Here is a 22,831-nt window from a genome sequence, read left to right as displayed (position 1 = left end):
AATCCTTGGTTCCTAGCTTTGGTGTGGATCGCTACAGGCTGTTGTGGCCATTTGAAGAGTGACCCAGCAGATGGGAGACACCCCAGCCTTGTGTGTGTGTGTGTCCATCTCTGTAATGGTGTATTTCAAAAAAATAAATGAATCTTTAAAAAAAAAGAAATTAAACTCTGGCTCTATAGATTGAAGAAAAGAAATACCAGACTACCAGACAGCTGTAAGGAGATATTGGAACCGTGCTGGTAAAGAAATGACACTGTGGAGAAACAGATAGATGGGGCAGGGAAAGGAAATAAATGATTCTGTGTAAGAGAGATTTAAAGAGTTAAATCAGGAAGACTTGTTTATTGTGTTGTATAGGCTTAAAATTAAAAATCAGGAGAAATTGGGATGTACAATGAACCTCTATTTCATATCTGGGTAAAATATATTTCTTTGCATATATAACATACAAAATATATATATGTATGCTATATTTTATATGATAGTTATATATAATACATATATATATCATACTTATATATGTATATAGCATAGAATATGCATATATTTATGAACCTCAAAATTTTTTCTTATCTGAAAGAATGAGCCACCAATGAAAATATGGAATACCTTATCAGTATTTTGTTTGTTTAATTGGGTTTATTAAAAGATATACTGCAAACAGTAACATTAACCCTTCTTAGGTATATAATCTAATGAGTTTTTATAAACATTACTACAATTAAATATAGAAGTTTTCATTCCTTTCAAATTTTCAGCTGTGCCCCTTTTTGGTCAGTCACCATTCTTACACCTCTTTTCAGCCACTGATCTGATTGCAATCAGTTTAGTTTACATTTCCCAGATTGTTATATAAACAGAACTACATGGAATGTAGGTATTATCTTTAGCTTCTTTCTTTTAATATTGCTTTTTGTGATCCATCCATATTTTTGATGTATACAAATTTCTCCCTTTTTATTATGAACATCTTGCAATTTTCTTTTTTATTACTGTTATCTTTCATCTTATCTGTTTTAAGATTTATTTAATGTCATTCTATCTTATTTGAAAGGCAGAGTGACAAATGGACAGACAAATCTTTCATCATCTATTTTTACTCTCCAAATGGCCACTATGGCCAAGACTGGGCCAGGTTGAAGACAAATCCTGAAATTCCATCCTCTTCTCCCAGTTGAGTGGCAAGGACCAACAGCACCATCCAACACTTCCTTCTTAGGCACACTGGTGGGGATTTGGATAGGAAACATAGTAGCCAGGATTTGAACCAACATGGGATGCTGGCTTTGCAAAAGCTGGAGTAGCCCGCAGTGCCACAATGTTGACTCCTAATCTTACATGTTATTGGCCTATAGAAGGTGATATTTAGGTTTTTCTATTGATACCAAAGTGTCTCATTAAATAGGATATTATAATAGACTTGATTCTCTGAGGAAAAAATGTACAATCTGTAATTCGAGTATAGTAATTTCCTTCATTCATTCTGATTAATTTTTCTTTCCTGTTAGTTATTCACTATCCTTATGCCAGCTTGTGAAGGAATTTGGAATTGATATGATATATGAAATGTTTTCCATGAAAAGAACAGTTTGAGTGTATTTGTAATAGCAATAGATGACTCTGAGGTAGTCTTAAGGTAAAGAGGTGACACCCAATATTTTTTCTTCTTTTATAACATGAAGGAAAATCTCCCAAGTTACTAGTGACCATATTTTACCATGGTAGAATTTTCCTCATGCAACTACCAAACTCCCAGGAAACTCAACTACCAAAGAAGAAGTAAAGTGTTATGGTAATAGATTGTGTTAGAACACAATAGAATAAGTTTGATGAAATGAGCTTCTAAGTGTGCTATTCCCCAAATAAAGAAATAGAGAGAGGGACAGTTCATGCAGAGATTACTGCAACTGTTGTGAAAACACTATTGAATGGTTATTGGGGGTAGGCAGTAAGCAGTAATAAATACATCCTGCAACTTAGAAAATTGAACATCATATGTAAACTTGCAATAATAATTTAAATACATGGAATCTAATCATTAAGTGATTTAATGTCAACATACATGAACAGATACACTATTAACAAACATAATGAAGGAATATTTTAGGAAAGAGATAGCCATGAGAAAATATGTAGAAGAGTAAAGCTGTGTCTGAATATCTTAGTCTGTTTCTGTTGATGTGTCATAATATCCTGAGATTGTAATTCATAAAGGAAAGACATTTATTCAGGTTTTGTTTCTGTAGCCTGAGGAATCCAGGATTACAACAGCAGCTTCTGTTTGGCTTTTGCTAAAGGGAGAAACAGAAGAAGCAGGGACTGTGTCATGGCATAATGGGTAAAAGCACCTCCTGGGACACAGATGTTCCATAGAGTGCTGGTTTGATTCCAGCTGTTCAACTTCCAATCAGCTTCCTGCTAAATGCACCTGTGAAAGAAGAGGAAGATGGCCCAAGCGCCTGGGCTCCTGACACATGTGTGATTACACTGGACAAAGCTCTTGGCTCCAGAATTCAGCCCACCCCAATTCCAACCATTGCAGCCTTCAAATCAGTGGATGGAAGATTTAACTCTCTTTCTCCATGTGTCTCTGTAATAGTGAGATTCAAATAAATAAACAAATCCTGAAAGTTAGCAAGCAAGCAAGCAAGCAAGCAAGCAAGCTAGTTAGCAGTAGGAGAATCATATGTGTGCACACAAGAGAAAATAGGCCTGAACTTCTGGGATAGTTAGCTCATTCCCAAGACAAATGCATTAGTCCATTCATTACAGCTAGGCCTCCACAAACCAGACTTCTCCCAGTAGGTCCCACCTTCTCATACAGCCATATGTCAATCAAATTTTAACATCAGTTTTTGAGAGGACAAACCATTTTCAAAATACAGTAGTGAATTAACAAATGGATACATAGTTGAATGAAAGTGAATAAATTAAAAATCTATACAAATGGATAGTTTGCAACTGGCCAGTTGTAAACATGGCTGACTTATATACTGTGAGTTCTTCTCAGGAACTCACACTGGGATCTCCTCAGTACACATTCAAAGCCAATATTCCTGATAATTTCAGATGGACTAAGTCCAGCTGTGGGCAAATACAGAGATATTTAAATGTCTCATATTCCTCATGCTTCCCTGAATTACTTCCTTTTAATGATCTGTACTGATTGCCTTTTAACAAAAGGCTCACATTAGCAAGTGCTATGTAGTCTGATAAACCTTTTCAAATATCCAAACTTGGGCAAACAGTACATCTGATTTTTATTATCTTTACAATAGATATGGCAAAGGAAGGACCAGCTAGGAAAGTATCTATAGGGTAGGCTCAAGGAGCTATGATGACTTTTTCCAAGAACAGATACTAAATGAAAGTATAGCCTTATGATTGGCTGATGATCATTCATCAGCACCTGACTGAATGGGTACTCATTTATAATCTTTCTTGGCCATCTGACGTCTGCAGTAGCCAGTCAGTTATAATATAGAAATGTGTGGTAGGAATTGCCACCCTTACAAGTTTGAACTTTTTGATGGCAGCACAATTCTCTGCAATATTCTAAGGAATGCATTCCTACTTTTGTTTGCTCTCTTTGTCAAATGAAATAGCCATTGCCATGGCTTCCAACTTGGATTTTGCTAAAACATATTTTCTGAACATTCAAGTCAGAAAATTAACATAGGTAACCTATCAGTAACTAATTATATTTACTCCCTCTATATACTGGAACTATAGGAGAAGTATCAAGTTTTTTATAGTACTATTGACCAATTGTGAGATGATTTAGAAAAAAAATCTTCATGTATTATCTGACCTCATGAATACTGATCTCATCAGAGCTCCATAATGATGTTTCTGACCTCCAGAATTTAAAGTCTTCTTAAGGACAATATCCAAAATCTGTATTGCATTTGTACAGTTATGCTCTAGTACTGAGTGATCCTATAATACATGTGGGATAATGTTATATCCATATCCCTATAGATAATAGAGAATTATGGGAGGTTAAAGAAGAGTAGAGGTTTTCTTTTGATCTATTGCAGAGTACTTCAGCAAAACAAACCACACACAGTTTTGATTATATTTTGCAAGAATTAGAATATTCTCTATGGAAATCATTATAAAAATTTTAAATTCAGAATATTTGATATTAATAAAACACTATTTAATGTATAAGCCTTAGTAGTAAATCTTTATACTGATTAATCTGTTAGAGATGTTTATAGCTTATTTAAACTCCTGGATCCAGTCTTGAAATCAAATTTCATTAATTTTCCCTATGACTTTAGATTTTTTTAAAATCTTATATCATTCCTCAGAGTTTATTTTTTTTGACATTGATACTTCAGAGTAGAGCTTAACTGAAAGTGTTGGAATATGGGACACTGTAAATTGCTTTATAATTTCTGGATGATAGCTTATTTTCTCATGAATAACCTTGTGGTCAGAAATGGAGTGGCTGAATCCATTTTTCATATTCTCTTGAGCATTCAAACTGTTGAGTTTATTCCCTATGGTATAGAGCTAGGAGACTCTTACCTTTCAATATCAATGAATGGAAACATTCACTGAGTCTAACAGACTCTTCACAATAGTCCCTGATGATTTAGCCAAATTAAGTACTGAATCTGAATCAAGTGCATCATGTCAATACTTGCTTCAATCAAGCTTTTATTCTTTCTAAATTTGAGTAACACCTTTAAAATACATGCCTACCTACAAATGTTTCTTAGACTTCTGCAGATAGAAATTGTTACATTATCTGCCAAAAGGTCTTGCACATTTTCATTTTATAGGTCATGACTTCTGGGAATTGTCTTTCTGTGTCTCTGTCTGGGATGTGTTGGATATTAATTCTCGTTATGGATCTGGGGTCAATGAGAGGAAGTAGAAGACATTTTGGGGACAGTAATTATCCACTCAGTAATCAAATTTGTTGGGGTGTAGTTGAGCATATTATTCTCTAAGGATCCTGTGTAATTCTGCAATATAAGATGCCATGTCTTTTTTTCGCCACTGGTTTTATTTATGTGATTTTTCTCTATTTTTTTCTTAACCTAGGTGAGGGTTTGCCATTTTCTTTTATGCTTGAAAAACACATTGTTCATTTATTTGATCTCTGTTTTCTTAAGTTTGTATTTAGTCATTTCTGCTCTGAGATTTGTTGCTTCTTTCTACTAATTTTGGATTTGTTTTGCTTTAATTTTTCTATGTTTTTGAGGTATAACGATGTCTTTTGTTTGCAATATTTATGCTTTTTTAAAAATTGTTTATCTTAAAGTAAGAGTTATAAAGAGAGAGATGGGGAGTCAGAGACAGAAAGAGAGATATCTTCCATGCACTGGTTCACTCCCATGATCACAACAGACATGGCTGGGCAGGGAGCTGGGAGTTTCTTCCAGGTTTCCCACTTGGGTGGCAGGGGCACAAGCATTTGACTCATCTTCTGCTGCTTTCCCCAGGCACTTACTAGAGAGCTGGATCATTAATTGAGCAGCTGCAACACAAACTTTGTGTCCACATGAGATGTTGGCATTGCAGGCAGTGGCTAAACCCACTATGCCACAGCACTTACCCCAACATATTTCTACTTTTTGATGTAGGAATTGGATTATAATCTTCCCTTTCAGTACTGCTTCTGCTGTGTCACATATGTATTGATATTTTTTGTTTGAATTTTCATTTGATTCAAGAAACGTTTGGATTTGCTTTTTGATGCATTAGTTGATCAGGAGTATGCTACTTAATTTCCATGCATTTATGTAACTTCCAAAATTTTGTTATTATTGGCTTATAGTTTTGATTCAATGTTATTTTAGTTTTTAAAAGTTTGCTGAAACTTGTTTTGTAGTCCACACATGTGATCTAGCCTGAAGAGCATTGCATTTACTGTTTTGAAGAATGCTTATTCCGTAGATGTTGGATAGAATACACAGTTGTCTGTTAGGTCCATTTGATCTAGGATGCTGTTTAACTCTGCTGTTTTCTTGGTGATTTTCTCTCTAAATGATTTGTTCTTTGCTTCGAGTGTACTATCACAGTCTCATATCATTATGTTTAGAATCTTTCTCTCTTCTCTCTCTCTTTCTCGGGTGCATGAATATTTGCTTTATGTAGTTAGGTAGTTTGATATCAGGGACGTATTTACAACTGTTATTTACTCTTGCTGAGTTGACCTTCCTTGTCTTTTCTTCTGCTTTTGACTTACATTATATTTTTTCTAATATAAGTATTGGTATTCCTACTCTCTTAGATTTCACATTAAGAAAATATCATTTTTTTCTCTTTTCAATTTTTCTCTAAGAACATTCTTAGAAGTAAAGTGAATTATTGTCATCAGCATACATCTGGGTCTTATTTTTTAATTTATTTGCTCTATACAAATCCATTTGAATGGAGAATTTAATTCATTTATTTAAGATCTTTCTATCACCTTTTTGTTGCAAGGTTTCTTTTCTTTTAATTTTTTATAACTTCTTTCTTTCTCCTTCTCCTATGGTCTTCCTTTGTGCTTAATTAATTATTTTATAATTAATAGGTTTTTATCATTTCCTTATTATTTATGTTATGTCTTACAGATTGAAACTTTGTGGTTATCATGAAATTTATTTAAAAATCTTTTGGATACGACAATCTATTACAAAATAGTGACAATTTATCATTGATTAAAAAGAGAGGAAATGAAAATAAGAAGAAGATAAGAAATACTAATTAAGAACTTTAAAATTGTACTCCATTACTCCCTGCATTTTGAATTTTGGATGCCCCATTTTACATCTTTTTATATTGCCTACATATTAATATATTATTATTGTTATTATGCATTTTAATTTTTTTGTCATTAAATTTTCAAACTAAAATTATGGATATTTTAGGAGTGATTCTTCACAGCACTAGAACATTCCAGAATTTTCTACATAGTCATTCTTGTAAACGCTTTTGTCGTGTGATGTTCCTTTCTTACTTATTCGCATCTCTTTCAATTTGAAGAAATCTGTAATATTTCTTGCAGGATAGGGTTAGTATTGGTGAATATGCTCAATTCTTGTTTGGGAATGTTTTATTCATATCTGAAGTTGAACTTGGCTGGATATAGTATTCTTGGTTGGCAGAGTGTTTTTGTTTTTGTTGTTTGTTTCTTTTGTTTTTCCTTCAATACTATGACAAATTTTATCTCACTTCCTTATTGCATCTAATATTTATTCTGAAAATTCTACAGTCGGTTGAATTGGAATACTTTTATGTATTATGTATTTCTTTTTTCTTGCTGCTATTAGAATACTCTCTGTATTAAACTTTTTGAGAGCTTGACTGTAGTATGTCTTGGGATAGACATGATTGATTGGAATCTCATTGACTAGTAGCTTTCTTTTACCTGGGTATTTGTATCCTTCTCTAAATTTGAGAAGTTTTCTGTTATGTTCTCAAATTCTTTCTACACCTTTGCATTCTCAAGTCTTTCTTGACAACCAATAAGCTGATTATTTGTTCATTTAATTTTGTTCCAAGATCCCTGTAGGTTTTTTTCATTCTTCTTCATCTTTTTTACTGTTTTCTCTTCTGACTTTATATTTTCAAATAGTCTGTCCTTAGCTCACCGATTCTTGCATTTGATCAACCTTGCTATTAAAATCTTGTATCATGTTTTTCATTTTATGTATTCATTTATTTATGTATTCATTTATTTTTTTTAATTTTTAAACTAAAATCTATTAGGTTTCTCTGCTAAAATATTGGATATTTTCTTGGTCTTCTGTGTTGTTCACAGTGAGTTTTATTAAACTGCTGTTTTAATTCTCTTCAGAGAAAATTGGTTTAAGGTTGGTATCTACTAATTTACTTTTTCTTCTAGGCGAGGTCATAGTCTCTGAATATTTTTGATGTTGAAATTGCACAATGATGTCTGCTCATTGTTGTATTAGGTATTCCAGTCTTCTTCATCTGTTTGTTTGTGTTTGCCCTTTAGAAATCATATACAAGCTACCTAATTTCTGTGCCTGTGGTCATGGCCATTGTGTTCATACATTAGTGCCCTAAGTCAGGGTTTGCTTCATGTCCATAGATGTTGTTCCTTCAGTACTGGAGGTTGCTCCAAATTCAAATTTAAATTTGTCCCAAGTCTTCAGTTTGTGATTCTTCAGTTTGGATGGGTCGGTGCCTAGAAAGGATGATCTATTCCCACTAGCTTCTTCATGGGTATAGGATAAGCCCAGATGCCTCATCTACTAGTATCAATCTATGATAGGGGCCTTGAGATTCTGCTTGATGCTGAGATTCACCATGGAGAGACTTGACTTTGGCTTCTATGCAACAAATTGGTACTTCTTTTTCTTTTTCCTCCAAGTACACAATAACTTTCTCAATGTTGTGCTGTCAAGGTTTGGGGGAGGACTGAGTTGGTAAGTCTCCTAGCCACCAAAGCCACATGGCTGGGTTACAACTAGAACCCATAGCACAGAGAGAGAAGAGGGACCAAACTCCACACAGCTTTGGATTTTCTTTCATTATGGTAGATAAGTGGCATATGATGCTGTAGACGAGCATAATTAATGATAGCCTGATTAGAATTCCTTATGACTGAGCCCACAAGTCTCCACCTGTCACCAGAGCAGTTCCAACAGCTCTGTGTATTTATACTTCCTTGGAACAAGTGACCGTAGCCTCCTTGCTGGTACTGTGTTGTACCATGTTGAGTCTTGTATTGGGTTCCAAGTGTAAAGTCTGTATTTAATTCCTCTCCTTATCTTAACTGAGAACCATATGTCTTCATGCTGTGCTGGTGGAGGAGAGCTGTCAGCAACATTTGTTACTTTCTTCACTGTATTTTTTGCTCATGGTTTATGCTAAAATGAGCCATTATGATCTCTCACCTAGTTTACTTAGTGCTTATGAAATTGTTTCATGCATTAACAACTGTTCAAAATTCTATTGTTAATATCAGATAGCTGAATGAATTCATTAATTTTTGCAAAATGAAAAAAGTCACCAAAATGGTATGTAATTATGAACAAAAACTGAAAAATTGTTATTTGTTTTTATGAAGAACTAAGTTATAATATTTATAAAACTACATTCTGTTTTGAAGAGCATATTTTGTATATCTAATAGTTTTTACTACAAAAATATAGCCACCTAATTTTGAGATGGGCATGATTTTTCAAATAAATATTTTCCACTATTGTGTTTATGCAATTATTGGATCATATTATGAATATATTAACATGATTTTAGTGGATTTGAGCACTTTAGAAGTATTACAAAATCTGCTTTTTACCTAAGGGAATTAATAAATATTATTGATGATTGAAATAGGAAGGCTAAAACTATTGAAAGTTTAGGTATTTGATTCTCATTTAAATAATGTTATAAACTGCAAAGCACCCGAGATGTTACCCTACAAGCACAACTCTGTATTTATGAGTAAAGACAAAAATAAAATAAAAGATGTACATGGGGAAACGGAGATAGATGTAGATGTAGATAATGCAGATGTAGAAACTGATAGATAATAGTAGAAAAGCCAAGAGTCTGGGTCAGAGATCAGACTTAATTAACTCACAGCAGTAACAGCAGGTCGAACAACACTGCAACATTGATCTCCTTATGCCTAACACCCTGCAGGCAAGGTGATGAGAGGCACACAAATAAGCAGGATTGTAGTCTAGGAGCAGAATGCCAAACTATGAATTTCCATACTCATATTGAAGAGGGACTCCTGTCCCCCACTGCTGAGAAAGGTAGATAATTCTAATCTTTCAATACAAACATACTCTCCTCCCTGCAAAAAAGGGGGAAGTATCCTACCTCTTTATACTTTGATATTTAAAAATTCTTTCTATGGAGAATGATAAATTTAGTGCCTTCAAGTTCACAACCTGGAATTTTATTTCTTTTTAAATGTAAATACATAGAAGATAACCTTAAATCCCAGTAGTGACCTAGCCCTATTCAGTCACCATTTCTGTTAACATAGATCAGAACCCTTAAGTACAGCCATTTAGCTCTTGGGCAGATAAGAGAAGATTTCTGATTCTTTGGATGAGATTATAAAGGGGAGAATGGCTGCAGATGTAATGCTTATGGCATGCAAAGAGCAAAAGTTTCTAGGGGAAGTGAAAACAAGCGTTCTATATTTTTTACAGCATATCAATTACATATCTCAGGAGGCTAAGGCTTTGCAAGAACACTGAAAAGTCCAGAGAAGATTTAGCTTCCCTTATTAAGTACTTTTATGTCTTCTATAATAGCCCTATTTGTATTGATCTGTAAATTCATGAGCATGTTAAAAGCACACAATGTTTCAAGTAAAACAATCCCTCATGATTTTTCAAGGACTAACTTGATGGGATATTTGCATTGAAAAAGCCTGCAATGGGTTACTTAGAATACAGACCTGAGCAATTCATTCTGTCACTAAAGATGGATAGGTATAATGCTAATACCTGAATAATAATTATGCATAATGACAGGTCAATTGTACCATTATTTTGCATTTTTTAAAGAAAATAAAATTTTGAATATATTTACTCTTTTACTATGGAAAGTTAATTTCATTATTCAGGTTGATGGCTAGGAATGGGTAATCAGTTAAAAAAAGAAGGAAGGAAGGAAATAAAGAAGAAAGGAAGAAAAATCAAATGACAACTGGTAGCTGACAAATGATTTTAGGGAGTTAAGTTACAGTGTTCTAAAAAATATCAACAACATCCAAACAATGCAACTAATATCATCAATAATCAGGTAAGACCACTCTATCATAGAAAGAAAACTGAGTCAGGATATTTTGTGATTCTCCAGTACCCATTTTTCTTCTCTAATATTAATGGGTATTCTCTAACATGAATGACAGTTTTTCCTTTACTAATGCCAATTCTAACGTTACTACAGGCTTTCCTTCTTTGAAAATATGTTGATATCAAATTAGGAGTTATCTAAACTTTTTTTTAAACTTTTATTTAATGAATATAAATTTCCAAAGTACAGAATATGGATTACAATGGCTTCCCCACCATAACGTCTCTCTCACCCGCAACCCTCCCCTTTCCCACACCCTCTCCCCTTCCATTCACATCAAGATTCATTTTTGTTTCTCTTTATATACAGAATATCAGTTTAGTACATATTAAGTAAAGATTTCAACAGTTTGCTCCCACACAGAAACATAAAGTGAAAAATACTGTTTGAGTACTAGTTATAGTATTAAATCTCAATGTACAGCACACTAAGGCCAAAGATCCTACATGAGGAGTAAGTGCACAGTGACTCCTATTGTTGACTTAACAAATTGACTCTCTTGTTTATGGCATCAGTAATCACCCTAGGCTCTTGTCATGAGCTGCCAAGGCTATGGAAGCCCCCTGAGTTCACTGACTCTGATGATTTTTAGACAAGGCCATGGTCAAAGTGGAAGTTCTTACCTCCCTTCAGAGAAAGGTACCTCCTTCTTTTATGACCCGTTCTTTCCACTGGGATCTCACTCGTGGAGATCTTTCATTTAGGTGTTTTGTTTTTTTTTTTTTCCAGAGTGTCTTGCCTTTCCATGCCTGAAATACTCTCATGGGCTTTTCAGCCAGATCCGCATGCCTTAAGAGCTGATTCTGAGGCCAGAGTGCTGTTTAGGACATTTGCCATTCTATGGGTCTGCTGTGTATCTCACTTCCCATGTTGGATCATTTTCTCCCTTTTTGATTCTATCAGCTAGTATTTGCAGACACTATTCTTGTTTATGTGCTCCCTTTGGTTCTTAGTCCTATCATTACGATCAATTGTGAACTGAAGATGATCACTTGGACTAGCCAGATGGCATTGGTACATGCCACCTTGATGGGATTGAATTGGAATCCCCTGGTATGTTTCTAACTCTACCGTTTGAGGTAAGTCAGCTTGAGCATGTCCCGAATTGCACATCTCTTCCCTCTCTTATTCCCACTCTTATATTTAACAGTGATCACTTTTCAGTTAAGTTTCAGCACTTAAGAAGAATTGTGTATTGATTACAGTATTATCTAAACTTTTTAAAAGCATCCACTTCAAACACATCTAGGCTCCTTAAATTCTTCTGCATTGGCCACCCCCTCCAAATTGAAATATTATATTAAGAGCCTCCCTTGTCTCTTATTGAGATGCCAAATAGTTTTCCACAATGTATACTGTCCTTTATTTCAGCACGCTTTTCATCCTGAAAATAAATATAATTATAGTGGTCTTTTTTAAAGACTTATTTATTTGAAAGAGTAACAAAGAGAAAAAGGGAGAGAGAGAAAGAGATCTTCAGTCTGCTGGCTCACTCCCCAGGAGATCAAACTTGCCAGGGGCTTCCTCCAGGTCTTGAGTTACCTTCTGCTATTTTTCACAGGACATTAGAAGGGAGCTGGATTGGAAGTGGAGCAGCCAGGACAGAAACTGGTGCCTATATGAGATGCCAGCTTTGTAGGCAGCAGCTTTATCCACTACACCAGACTCTGACCCTTTCTCTGAAGTTCAAAAGATGAAAATTTCAGGGAGAGGAAGTGGTGGAATTGTGGAGTCTGATACGGATACTTACTTGACATGTTTGAGAAAAGTGAGCTGGTGATTGAGGTAGAGTAAGTAATGAACAAAGCAGTAAAAGGTGACATTGGGGCAAGCATTTGGCACAGCCCTTAAGACATGGCTTGGGATCTTGCATCTCATATTAGAGTTCCTGCTTCCAATTTACTGACAACAAATACCCTGGGGAGCATCAAGTGATGACTCCAGAGCTTGCGTTTCTGCCAACAACATAGGAGACCTGAGTGAGATATAGGCTCATGGCTGCAGCCTGGCCCTGGACTAGATGCTGATGGTATTTCGGGAGTGAACAGTACATGGGAGATTTCTCCATCTCCTTGTCTCTCTGCATTTCAAATAAAATGAAAAAAAAAAGTAATATTTACATTTTTTTAAAAGAAGAGAGAAATGAGATCAGTGAGCTAAACACTGACCAAGGAAACTTGGGACAGAGATTTAAATTTGCTTTAAATTTTTATTTACTTATATAAGGAAATGGGTTTCATGTATTTCATATATATGCAGTTTTAAGCTAATGATACTTAGCTCTCCCATCACTTGATTGCTCCTACCCTGCCTCCTCCTTCATTATTTTTCTTCTAATTTTTACAATGCTGCGCTTTCAGTGTACTTTACAATCACAAGTGTAATCCTCCACTAAATAAAGAACTCAACAGCTAATAAGTAGAAAACCACTGTGCCTCAGACATACAGACAAAGGCTATGAACAATAACAAATTTCAAGATGTCAATTTCATTCATATAGATTATACTTCTTTAGTACTGTATACATTAGTTACACACATCAGAGAAACTATATGATACTTGTCTTTAAGACTGGCTTATTTCACTAATCATAATGATTTTGAAATTCATTCTGAATAAGACATGAAGAATTTTGAGGGATTTGAGAAAAGTATTGATATTAATCACTAGTTTTAACAAAATCACTCAAACTAAAACTGAGAATAGTGTGAAGGGATATACTCATATAATCAAGATCAGCTGAGACGTTCCTGTAGACACGTGTTTAAAATGTAGTCAATCATGATGTTATCAGTTTTTCCTGCTTCTGAAAATATCAAATGTTAATGTCTGCTCTCTTTTTTGGTAAAGGAATAATTTGAGGAGATATGTTGTAATAAATATCTGTGCATACCATTCTTTTATTTGGGAGAAAATGAATATATACCACTTTCCAATGTTGACAATTAGGAACAATTGAACTTATCCTTATCAACTAGTAATTATTTCATCTTTTAAAAACTTTGTAATCAATAGTATTCAAGACTTTCAGCTTTTCATTACCCTCTTGCAATTTGAGTTTGGCAGAAAAGTTAAAATGATTAACAAATGCTTAGAAGGAACAACACACTTTCTATTCAGTTACTTTATTTTTCAACAGTGTAGACTTTTTCTAAAAACTGAAGTTGCTTTTTTCATTAACTGAAATAAAATAGTCTAAACTGTCAAGGAATCTCTTTTTTTAGTGAACAGACTTACAATACTTAGCACAGCCCATATGATTCATCATCTTCCAGTCTCTTCTCCTGGCTCATACTCAGTAAGCCACAGCTGTGCTTCATTTCACCATTGCCCACCATGCCCTGTAGGTCTGTTTTCTGAATTTTTTTCTTTCTCAAAAGTTTCATGCATCTTCATACGTTTATGTCAATCAACATATTACTTCCTCTGTTTTTAACAAGTTTAGCTAAATAATTTTCAGATAAATGTTTTTCTTGTAGGTTAATGTACATGCCTTATAATACACAAATCTTAATTACGTATTTGTTCTGATTTTACAAAATTAACATGATCAAGTAATTACTCCTCTGACCCATTTGTAGAAATTGTCAGTATTCTTGCAGTCTCAAAGCAACCTGTCTATATATTCACCCAACCTCCATCAAACATGAACTCTTTTCTGATATCTATTATTTTTCATAAATATAAATAAGTATTTGCTGACTATTTACTCAAATATGTAACAGGAAATAGAGGAACAACTATTTGATTGAATAGATTAGAGTTACATAAATATACCCACTGTAGCCTGTTGCCATTATTTTTGTTTGTTTTTCCAACAAAGACAAGGGTACTTTCCAGATACAAATATCCATTTTCTCTCATTATGTATAAAGCAAAGTTGTCATTTTTGTTACCTGGAGAGATCTAAAATGGGACATTTTGACACTGTGATAATCTGTGACAGTATATTCAGTTAACTTGTTTGTCTTACTGTGATTATGGTTCAGAAACAGTAGCCTTCTTGTATTTCTGAAAGTGTCATTTGAACTTCTTGAGTGGACAAAAGGGCCATCTAGTGAAAAAAAAAACATAACTGTTCTATGTACATTCATTTAATCGCCAACAGTTTCTGAACTTCAAAATATTTGGCCTAACAGTTCAGATATCTGTGTCCACATTGGAATATCTGCGTTCCATTACAAGCTTTAGCTCCTGACCAGCTTCCTGCTAACAAGGACACTGAGAAAGCAGTGATGGCTTACGTAATTGGGTTCTTCTTCCCCATGGAAGACCTGTGTGGACTTCCAAACTCCTTGCTTCAGCACCAGATCAAACACGGCATTGTTAGCATTTGAGAAGTCAATAGATCATAGAAGTGTTATCTCTCTTTCTGTCTCTTTCTCTCTCTCTCTCTCATCTCTATTTCTATCTCTGCCTCTGCCTCTGCCTACCTATCTCCATCTATCATCTCTACATCTCATACTCTATACTCTATAACTATTTCTATCTTTTGATGTCTTAACCTTTCAAAGAAATATAAAATAAAAACAAAGAATATTTTATCTTCTATTAGCACATTTACTTGTCAATCCCTTTCTTACTAAAGCTCAGATGTCAGTGAAGCTGGAGGTGGCACTGTGGTGTAGTTGGTGGAACCACCGCCTGCAGTGCTGGCATCCCATACAGGTGCTGATTTGGGTCCCAGCTGCTCCACTTCTGATCCAGCTCTCTGCTATGGCCTGAGAAGCACGTGAAAGATGGCCCGAGGCCTTGGGCCCCTGCACCAACATGGGAGACCTTGAGGAGGCTCCTAGCTCCTGGCTTTATATCGGCGCAGCTCCGGCCATTGTGGCCAACTAGGGAATGAACCAGTGGATGAAAAAACATCTCTCTCTCTCTCTCTGCCTCTCCTTCTTTCTCTATGTAACTCTGACTTTCATATAAATAAATAAATTTATTTAAAAAATCACTGAGTTATTATTCAAATATTTATCTCTTTAATTTATTTTTTTATTTTTTAAAGTTTTTTTTTAAATTTATTTGAGAGGTAAAGCTACAGACAGTGAGAAGGAGATTCAGAGAGAAAGGTCTTTCTTCCACTGGGTAACTCCCCAAATGGCTACAACAGCCGGAGCTGCACCGATCCAAAGCCAGGAGCCAGGTGTTTTTTTCCTAGTCTCTCCTGCGGGTGCATGCCCCAAGAATTTGGGCCATCTTCTATTGCTTTCCTAGGCCATAGTAGAGAGCTGGATTGGAAGAAGGGCAGCTGGACTAGAATCGGTGCCCATATGGCATGCTGGCACCACAGGCAGAGGATTAACCTACTGTACCACAGTGCCAGCTTCTATCTCTATTTTTTAAAAAGATGCTGAAAATATACGTATCTTACTGCTTTGTACTTTAAATAACAGGATGCTATCGAGAAGACTCTGATACTCAAAGTTTGTGTATTTATTCTCAGTGCTCTCGATCCACTTTCAGCAGAAATTTTCCACTTTTGTAACATGTTTAGACTTTGAAGATTTGTATTACATATAGAAATAGAAATTTTAGATAAAAAGGACTATGATGACTAAAGTTAAATGCAATAAAAAAGAAATACATGACCATTTGGTATGTAATATGAAGATAAAATAAAAATGATATTTGTAAGTACAATCTATTATATATTTTCACCATTTCTGAAATTCTTTGGTTTTGCAACATAATCATAAAATGGCAGTCTTTATATTTTTAACTGGAAAAATGTGACATATTTTGACAATTTACTTTCATGACTTTCATAAAAAATATGTATTTTATAATAGTAATACATTTGAGTACTATAATAAAATCAAAATGTTCTGTAGGTAAATCTTTGCATGAGAATTGTAATTAGCAGTATAACTGGAGATATTTTTAGTAAATAAATCAGGCAAATTTCTTAACTTTTTCATTAACATACTTATTCATACAATTAAAAAACTCCATTTCACTGTTAAATATATGAATCTTAGGATAGAATATGAATTGCTAATAATCATACTGACAAAATGTCAGCCAAAAAATAAAAAGAAAAGCTTGCCCTTTAATATTATCTACTCTGAAGCAGTTCCTCAAGAAAGTTTTGAGTAAAAGCTTGGTTCTGAATTTTGGACTGTAGGTCAATTGATTTCTGTTGTGTATTGAACTGAAAAGTAGGGACCATTTGAAATATTTAAATATTCTTGGTGAAATACCATGCCAGTTGTATTTCATGTACAATGTATTGTGAAGAAGCTACTTAAAGTTCATCTCTGAATTCAGTTTCTGTCTACCTACTTACTTTTAAAAATTACCTTTCTCTCATGTTTATCCAGATGTATCAGTATAATGGACTGTGGTGGTTAATTTTTTGTGTCAGTTTGATTGGACAAAATGATACCCAGATATTTGTCAAAACATCATTACTAGGTGTGTTTATGAGGGTGCTTCTAGAAGAGATTAGTATTTGAATCCATAGACTGAGTAAAAAAGATGCACCATGACCAATGGTGCATTTAAACCATTAGGAACCCAAATCAGACAAAAATAAAAGAGTAAGAGAAAATTTTTATGTTCTACTATTGGCATAAGTTATTCATCTCTTCTGTCCTCAGATGTGAAAGCTACTGATTGTCAAGCCTTCAGACTAAAACTGAATTATATAACCAGCTTTCCCAGTTCTCCAGCATGTTGACAGCATATCATGGGCCCTCCAAACTGCAAGGGGTCAATTCATATATCATCCTCCTGTGCTTGCATGTCTGTATATATTCTATCGGTTATAGGATATATTATAATTGAATATTCATACAAGAACTGATTACTAATGAGAAAATAAAAACTGTCATTAATTTATTTGATATATTTGTTATTTACAGCATTGTTGCCATGATATTTTCCTAGAGGTTATTGACCATATGTTGGGGTATGTTTTCTGTACTTAAGATACTTATAGTCAAGAAATAACAGAAAATACAAGTTGTGATAATTATAGTGAAAGAAGGTTAATTACTGCTGTTAGGAAGTATGATATTGATCTGGAATTGAATCTGTTTACTTGGCATATGTTGCTTTATTATCTGTAAAAGTAAATTGCAATTCTGAACCTGTATGAAAGGCTACATAAATAATAAAACTCAAAATGAAAAGCAAGAGAGATCAGAAAATTATACTGAAAAAGATGTATTTTCTATAACTCTAGTTTTAAAAGTAATATTTGCCAGTTAAGAGAATCTGAATAAGTCAGTTGTTGAGCCAAGATCCAATTTCTCAGTGTGTGAAATGGGACTATTTAACAATCCTGTGAAATAAAGAACAGTGGATCCTGGCATGAAATAATGTATGCATAAGTTCTGTTTGTAGTTTAAGGCACTAAACAAAAATACAAAATTAACTTTCATGTTCAGTTGTTTTCAGAAATAGTATGTGCTGTGGCCGGTGCTGTGGCGCAGTGGGTTAACGCCCTGGCCTGAAACGCCAGCATCCCTTATGGGCACCAGTTCAAGACCCAGCTGCTCCACTTCCAATCCTGCTCTCTTCTATGGCCTGGGAAAGCAGTGAAAGATGGCCCAAGTCCTTGGGCCCCTGCACCTTCATGGGAGACCCAGAGGAAGCTGCTGGCTCCTGGCTTCAGATCAGCGCAGCTCCGGCCACTGCGGCCAACTGGGGAGTGAACCATCGGATGGAAGACCTCTCTCTCTTTCGGCCTCTTTTCTCTGTGTAACTCTCACTTTCAAATAAATAAATAAACTAAAAAAAAAAAAAAAAAGAAATAGTATGTGCACATTTTAACTATGGTGAATTCTAATCATTTGGAAAAAAACTCTATTTTAGTATAATATTCATTTTCACATATAGTGCTTTAAGATTTTTCAATGGTAAGCTAAAATGTCACCAATATCACTATTGCTTGTACACTCTTATCCTACTATATAAAACTTCTTTTCTATTTTCTTTTTAACTCAGACATTCCCTGCAACTTGTAATATACAAAACCTGCTGATATTATTACCATCGACACTGAATTGTCAGATAAATGATATGTCAGTTTTCATTATATTTCTGAATGTCTGGCAAAGCATGACAGCTGTTCAGAGCTTGTAATTTGTTGTCACATTATCTCAATGAATGGAGCAATTTCCACAGGAAAATATATGTGAAATTAAACCTTGAAGATATTGAAAATGTTTTTTTACTGATTTCAAATGAGACTAAGTATTAAAGGCATGCATTTCATAATTCTGACACTATTTGAAGAAACAGGAAATGGGACACTGAAACAATCCTGAGAGGTGGTGAGCACTCCATTTTTTCTTGTGTGTGACCGGTAAGTATATAAATCTATTTGAACCACATTTCAATCTAAATGATATCCTGTGGTCTGCACGAACTTGTTGTATTTGGCATTACCACGTTCAATTCTTTTCAGTATTGATCAAAAAAGGCTTGTAAAACATTTAATTCTACTTTATTTTCTTGCAGGTTTTTTTTCCGTTCTAGATGTAGGCATGCTTCAGAAAACTGCGTTTCAACCTGAGTTTTTGTTAAAGCATTTCCTGAAGCTGAAACCATGCAGTGACGGCACCATGGGTTGCATAAATGAAGCTGGGAAAAACAGATTGTTATTTAAGACAAAAAAAATTATAGCTGATTATCCTGGGTAGGCGGGTGATTGTGAGTGGAATTTCTTCTAAAATGAAGGATGCATCTTACAGAGATGGAGGGAAGGGGGCCTGAAGCAAACATTTGCTCATACCCAGGAAAGAATGAAACTGAAAAGGCTGTGCCAGTACTTTTAAACTGCTAAACGCTTTGAGGTCTGAGATTTTCAGGATCACAATATGTTAATTTGTTTTTGGATCCAATACAAGATAGCAATTCAATTGTTTTCAGAAATTTAATCTGATTTTGTACTTCAGGAGAAAAGACAGCAAGAGGAAAGTGATGTCCTACATCCCTCTGGGGAACAAAAGGGAAAGGAAGAGGAGACATCTAAAACACACATAGCACGAAAGGAAGTGATTTGTCAGAAGCGAAAATGTATTGGTCAAGTGTTTTGAAGGTAGCAGGTCTGGAGATGAAAACCCATTAAGAAAATGGAAACATGAAACCTTGGTGGATTCCAGCTCAGCACATCTTCACAATTCTCATACTAACAAAATCTTCTACTGAACCTTTGTTGCAAAGGGTTGGTGTGGTGTCACAGAGGAATGACTCTCCATATGTGATGCCAGCATTCCATATCTGAGTACTGGTTTGAGTCCTGGCTACTCTGCTTCTGACCCAGCTCCCTGCTAATCTGCCATGGAAGGCATTGGATTTTGGCAAAGCAATCGGGTCTCTGCCACCCATGTGAGAGATCAGGGTTAAGATTTGGCCTCTGGGTTTCAATCAGGTATAGACCTGGCTGTTGTGGCCATTTGAGGAGTAAACAGAAACTCAATGATTCTCTCTCTCTCTGCTGTTCTTGTTCTACCCTTCAAATATGTATATTTCAATGTTATATATAAATATATGGTATAATATTCATATATAATATATATTTTGTAATATATAATATTCATATATAATACATAGTTGTATGTTTATACATAAAAATGGTTGTTTCTAGAAAAATTTCTTGATAATGATAGCATTTAATAGAAATCCAGAGAACTGGTCTGTGGTTCTGTTTCAAATTTTTGGCTATTTTACAAATGTAAAATTATTTTTACCAGTCCCAGAAATCAAGGAGGAGAGGTGATGGAAGTAGGGGAAGGATAACCTCAAAATGAAAGACAGTGAGCCGAGTTATAATTAGTCTGCCATGATCCCTAGAATTTGGAGCAAAGCTGATTTGCATCCTATTGTTGGTGGAAAATCAAATAATTTGTACTAAGTGCTAATATGACAGGGTTCTTCAAAATGGTGACAGTCTCTAGAGACATCTGGGCAGCATAGTTTATGGAACCAGTACAGTGTCTAATAATTTTTGACCTAGACAATTCAAAGATAAGCACATGATTATGTTCTTTTTTTCCTGAGTTGTTTTGTATTATTCTTTGGTCTACAAAAAACTTCTTCGAAACAGGACATAAATCTTCATTTAAGATTCATGCACACATTTATTTTGAAGCCAAAATTTAGGAGGGACCATAATCACAGATAAACTTTCTATATAGTTAGAAGCTCCATAATTGAAACTTCACTATAAATTATTTTAGAATAAGCCTCTGTGCATTCAAATGCTTCTGAACTCTAGAACTGACTTTGAATAGCATTTCTGGATATTGTCCTGGTCTGTTCACCACAGATAGATGAGTGAGAAAATTGTTTTGTAACTAGATTCCTGATAATCAAAGGAACAACAATATGCAAAGAATATAGACAGGATATGCACATCAATCCTTTCTCTTTAGTAACATCCACTTTCTCCAAAATTGTTTCATTCAACAATGGAAGAAACCTATTCTATGTTTTAGGAATAACACTGAACCAGATAAATTAAAGGCCCTCCTTCAAGGAACAGATAGTCTTGTGGCAAAAAACAACTATTAAACAGAAATAGAAAAATCTAAGTTGTGGAGTTTTATGGAATGCCTCAAATTTTAGGGAGTGGACAGTGCAAGTCTCTAATAAGGTATTATAAGCACAAGTCTGATCCTTTGAAACTTTGACTTAAAATAATATATGCAGCTCAGAAGCTGCTAATATTTTTACCTTTATAATCTATTCTGTAATAATGTATATATGTGCATATATTATATATATATTACATATATAATGTTATGGATGGACAAAGATTTATGTTCTATATTTTGTCTTTGTTCAGGCTTCCTCATTGCATGTGATTGAACACAAAATGATGTAATAAATAACAAATCACATGGGGAGTTCACAGTCATCTGTAGGGCTGAAGAAAATTTCTCTAAACTGGTCCTCTGGGAATTATTTTGTCTGTCACACAATAGAATTGGGCCATGTGCTCTGATAGCTCTGCCACACACTGGAAGCTGCAAAGATAATTAAGTGCCTCCTAAGCTCTCCAGAACCAATGGACCTTTGCCACTGTCAGGAAATTGCCAAATTATGAAGATGTCTGCTGAGTCAGAAAATGGTCACCTAATTGATTGTTTTAGAATTCTGGATAATTTGGAACAAGAGGTAATTGACCCATTGTGTAATAATGGACACTTTGTAGTCACTTCTCATCCCATAAAATGCAAATCAAAATAAAAATATTATGTAACAGAATTTGATAAGAGCATCTAAGTTACATATGAAACCAATACTGGGAAGAAAACCAGAAGCATTGATGTTTATCTCCCCTAGAATAGAGAAACTTTTACTACAATTTTGAAAAGCTTATTGAACAAATCAGTCTATAGTATCCATTGCTATATATTTAAAAGTGCAGTGTCTATATGGAATATCACTATCAGCTTTTTCATTTCATTAGTCTAAAATTAGTCTCTTATAGACAGAATGCAGTTGACTTGTTTTATTATCTATTCAGTTGCTGTAAATCTGCATATTGCAGAAGTTTATCCGTTTATAATTTACTTATCGATAGGAGAGGGTTTACTATGGTCATTTTGTTCATTGTTTTCTGTGTGTGCCTGCTTTATGTCTTTTATGCACCCATGTTGCTATTTAGCATGAATTCACTTCAACACAAAGTCTTTTTGCATTATTATAATAAAGGGCTAGTGGTGGTGTACTCCCTTAGCTATTGGGAGTCTGGAAAGATCTGTGTTATCTACAATTTTGAAAGACAGCTTTTCCAGATGCAGTATTCTCAGTTGGCATGTTTTTTTTTTTTTTCCTTTTAGAACTTTGGATATATCATTCTAATCCTTTTGAACCTGCAAGTATTTTGAGAAACCCACTGATATTCTAACAAAAGTTCTTTTATAGATGGTAGTCATTTTCTTTGTCAGGTTTCAACATTCATTTTGTCTTTTGACATGTACACACTTATTTGAGTTCATCTGTCTTAGAATATTTAGGCTTCATAAATCTGAGTCTTCATTACCGTCTTGAGATTTGGGAAGTCAAAATACACATTACTCTTTGT

Source organism: Oryctolagus cuniculus, chromosome 4, assembly GCF_051225735.1.
Source record: "Oryctolagus cuniculus isolate XC-2025 breed Fujian yellow rabbit chromosome 4, ASM5122573v1, whole genome shotgun sequence".
Taxonomy (NCBI): Eukaryota; Metazoa; Chordata; class Mammalia; order Lagomorpha; family Leporidae; genus Oryctolagus; species Oryctolagus cuniculus.
Note: the sequence above shows the minus strand (reverse complement) of the source record.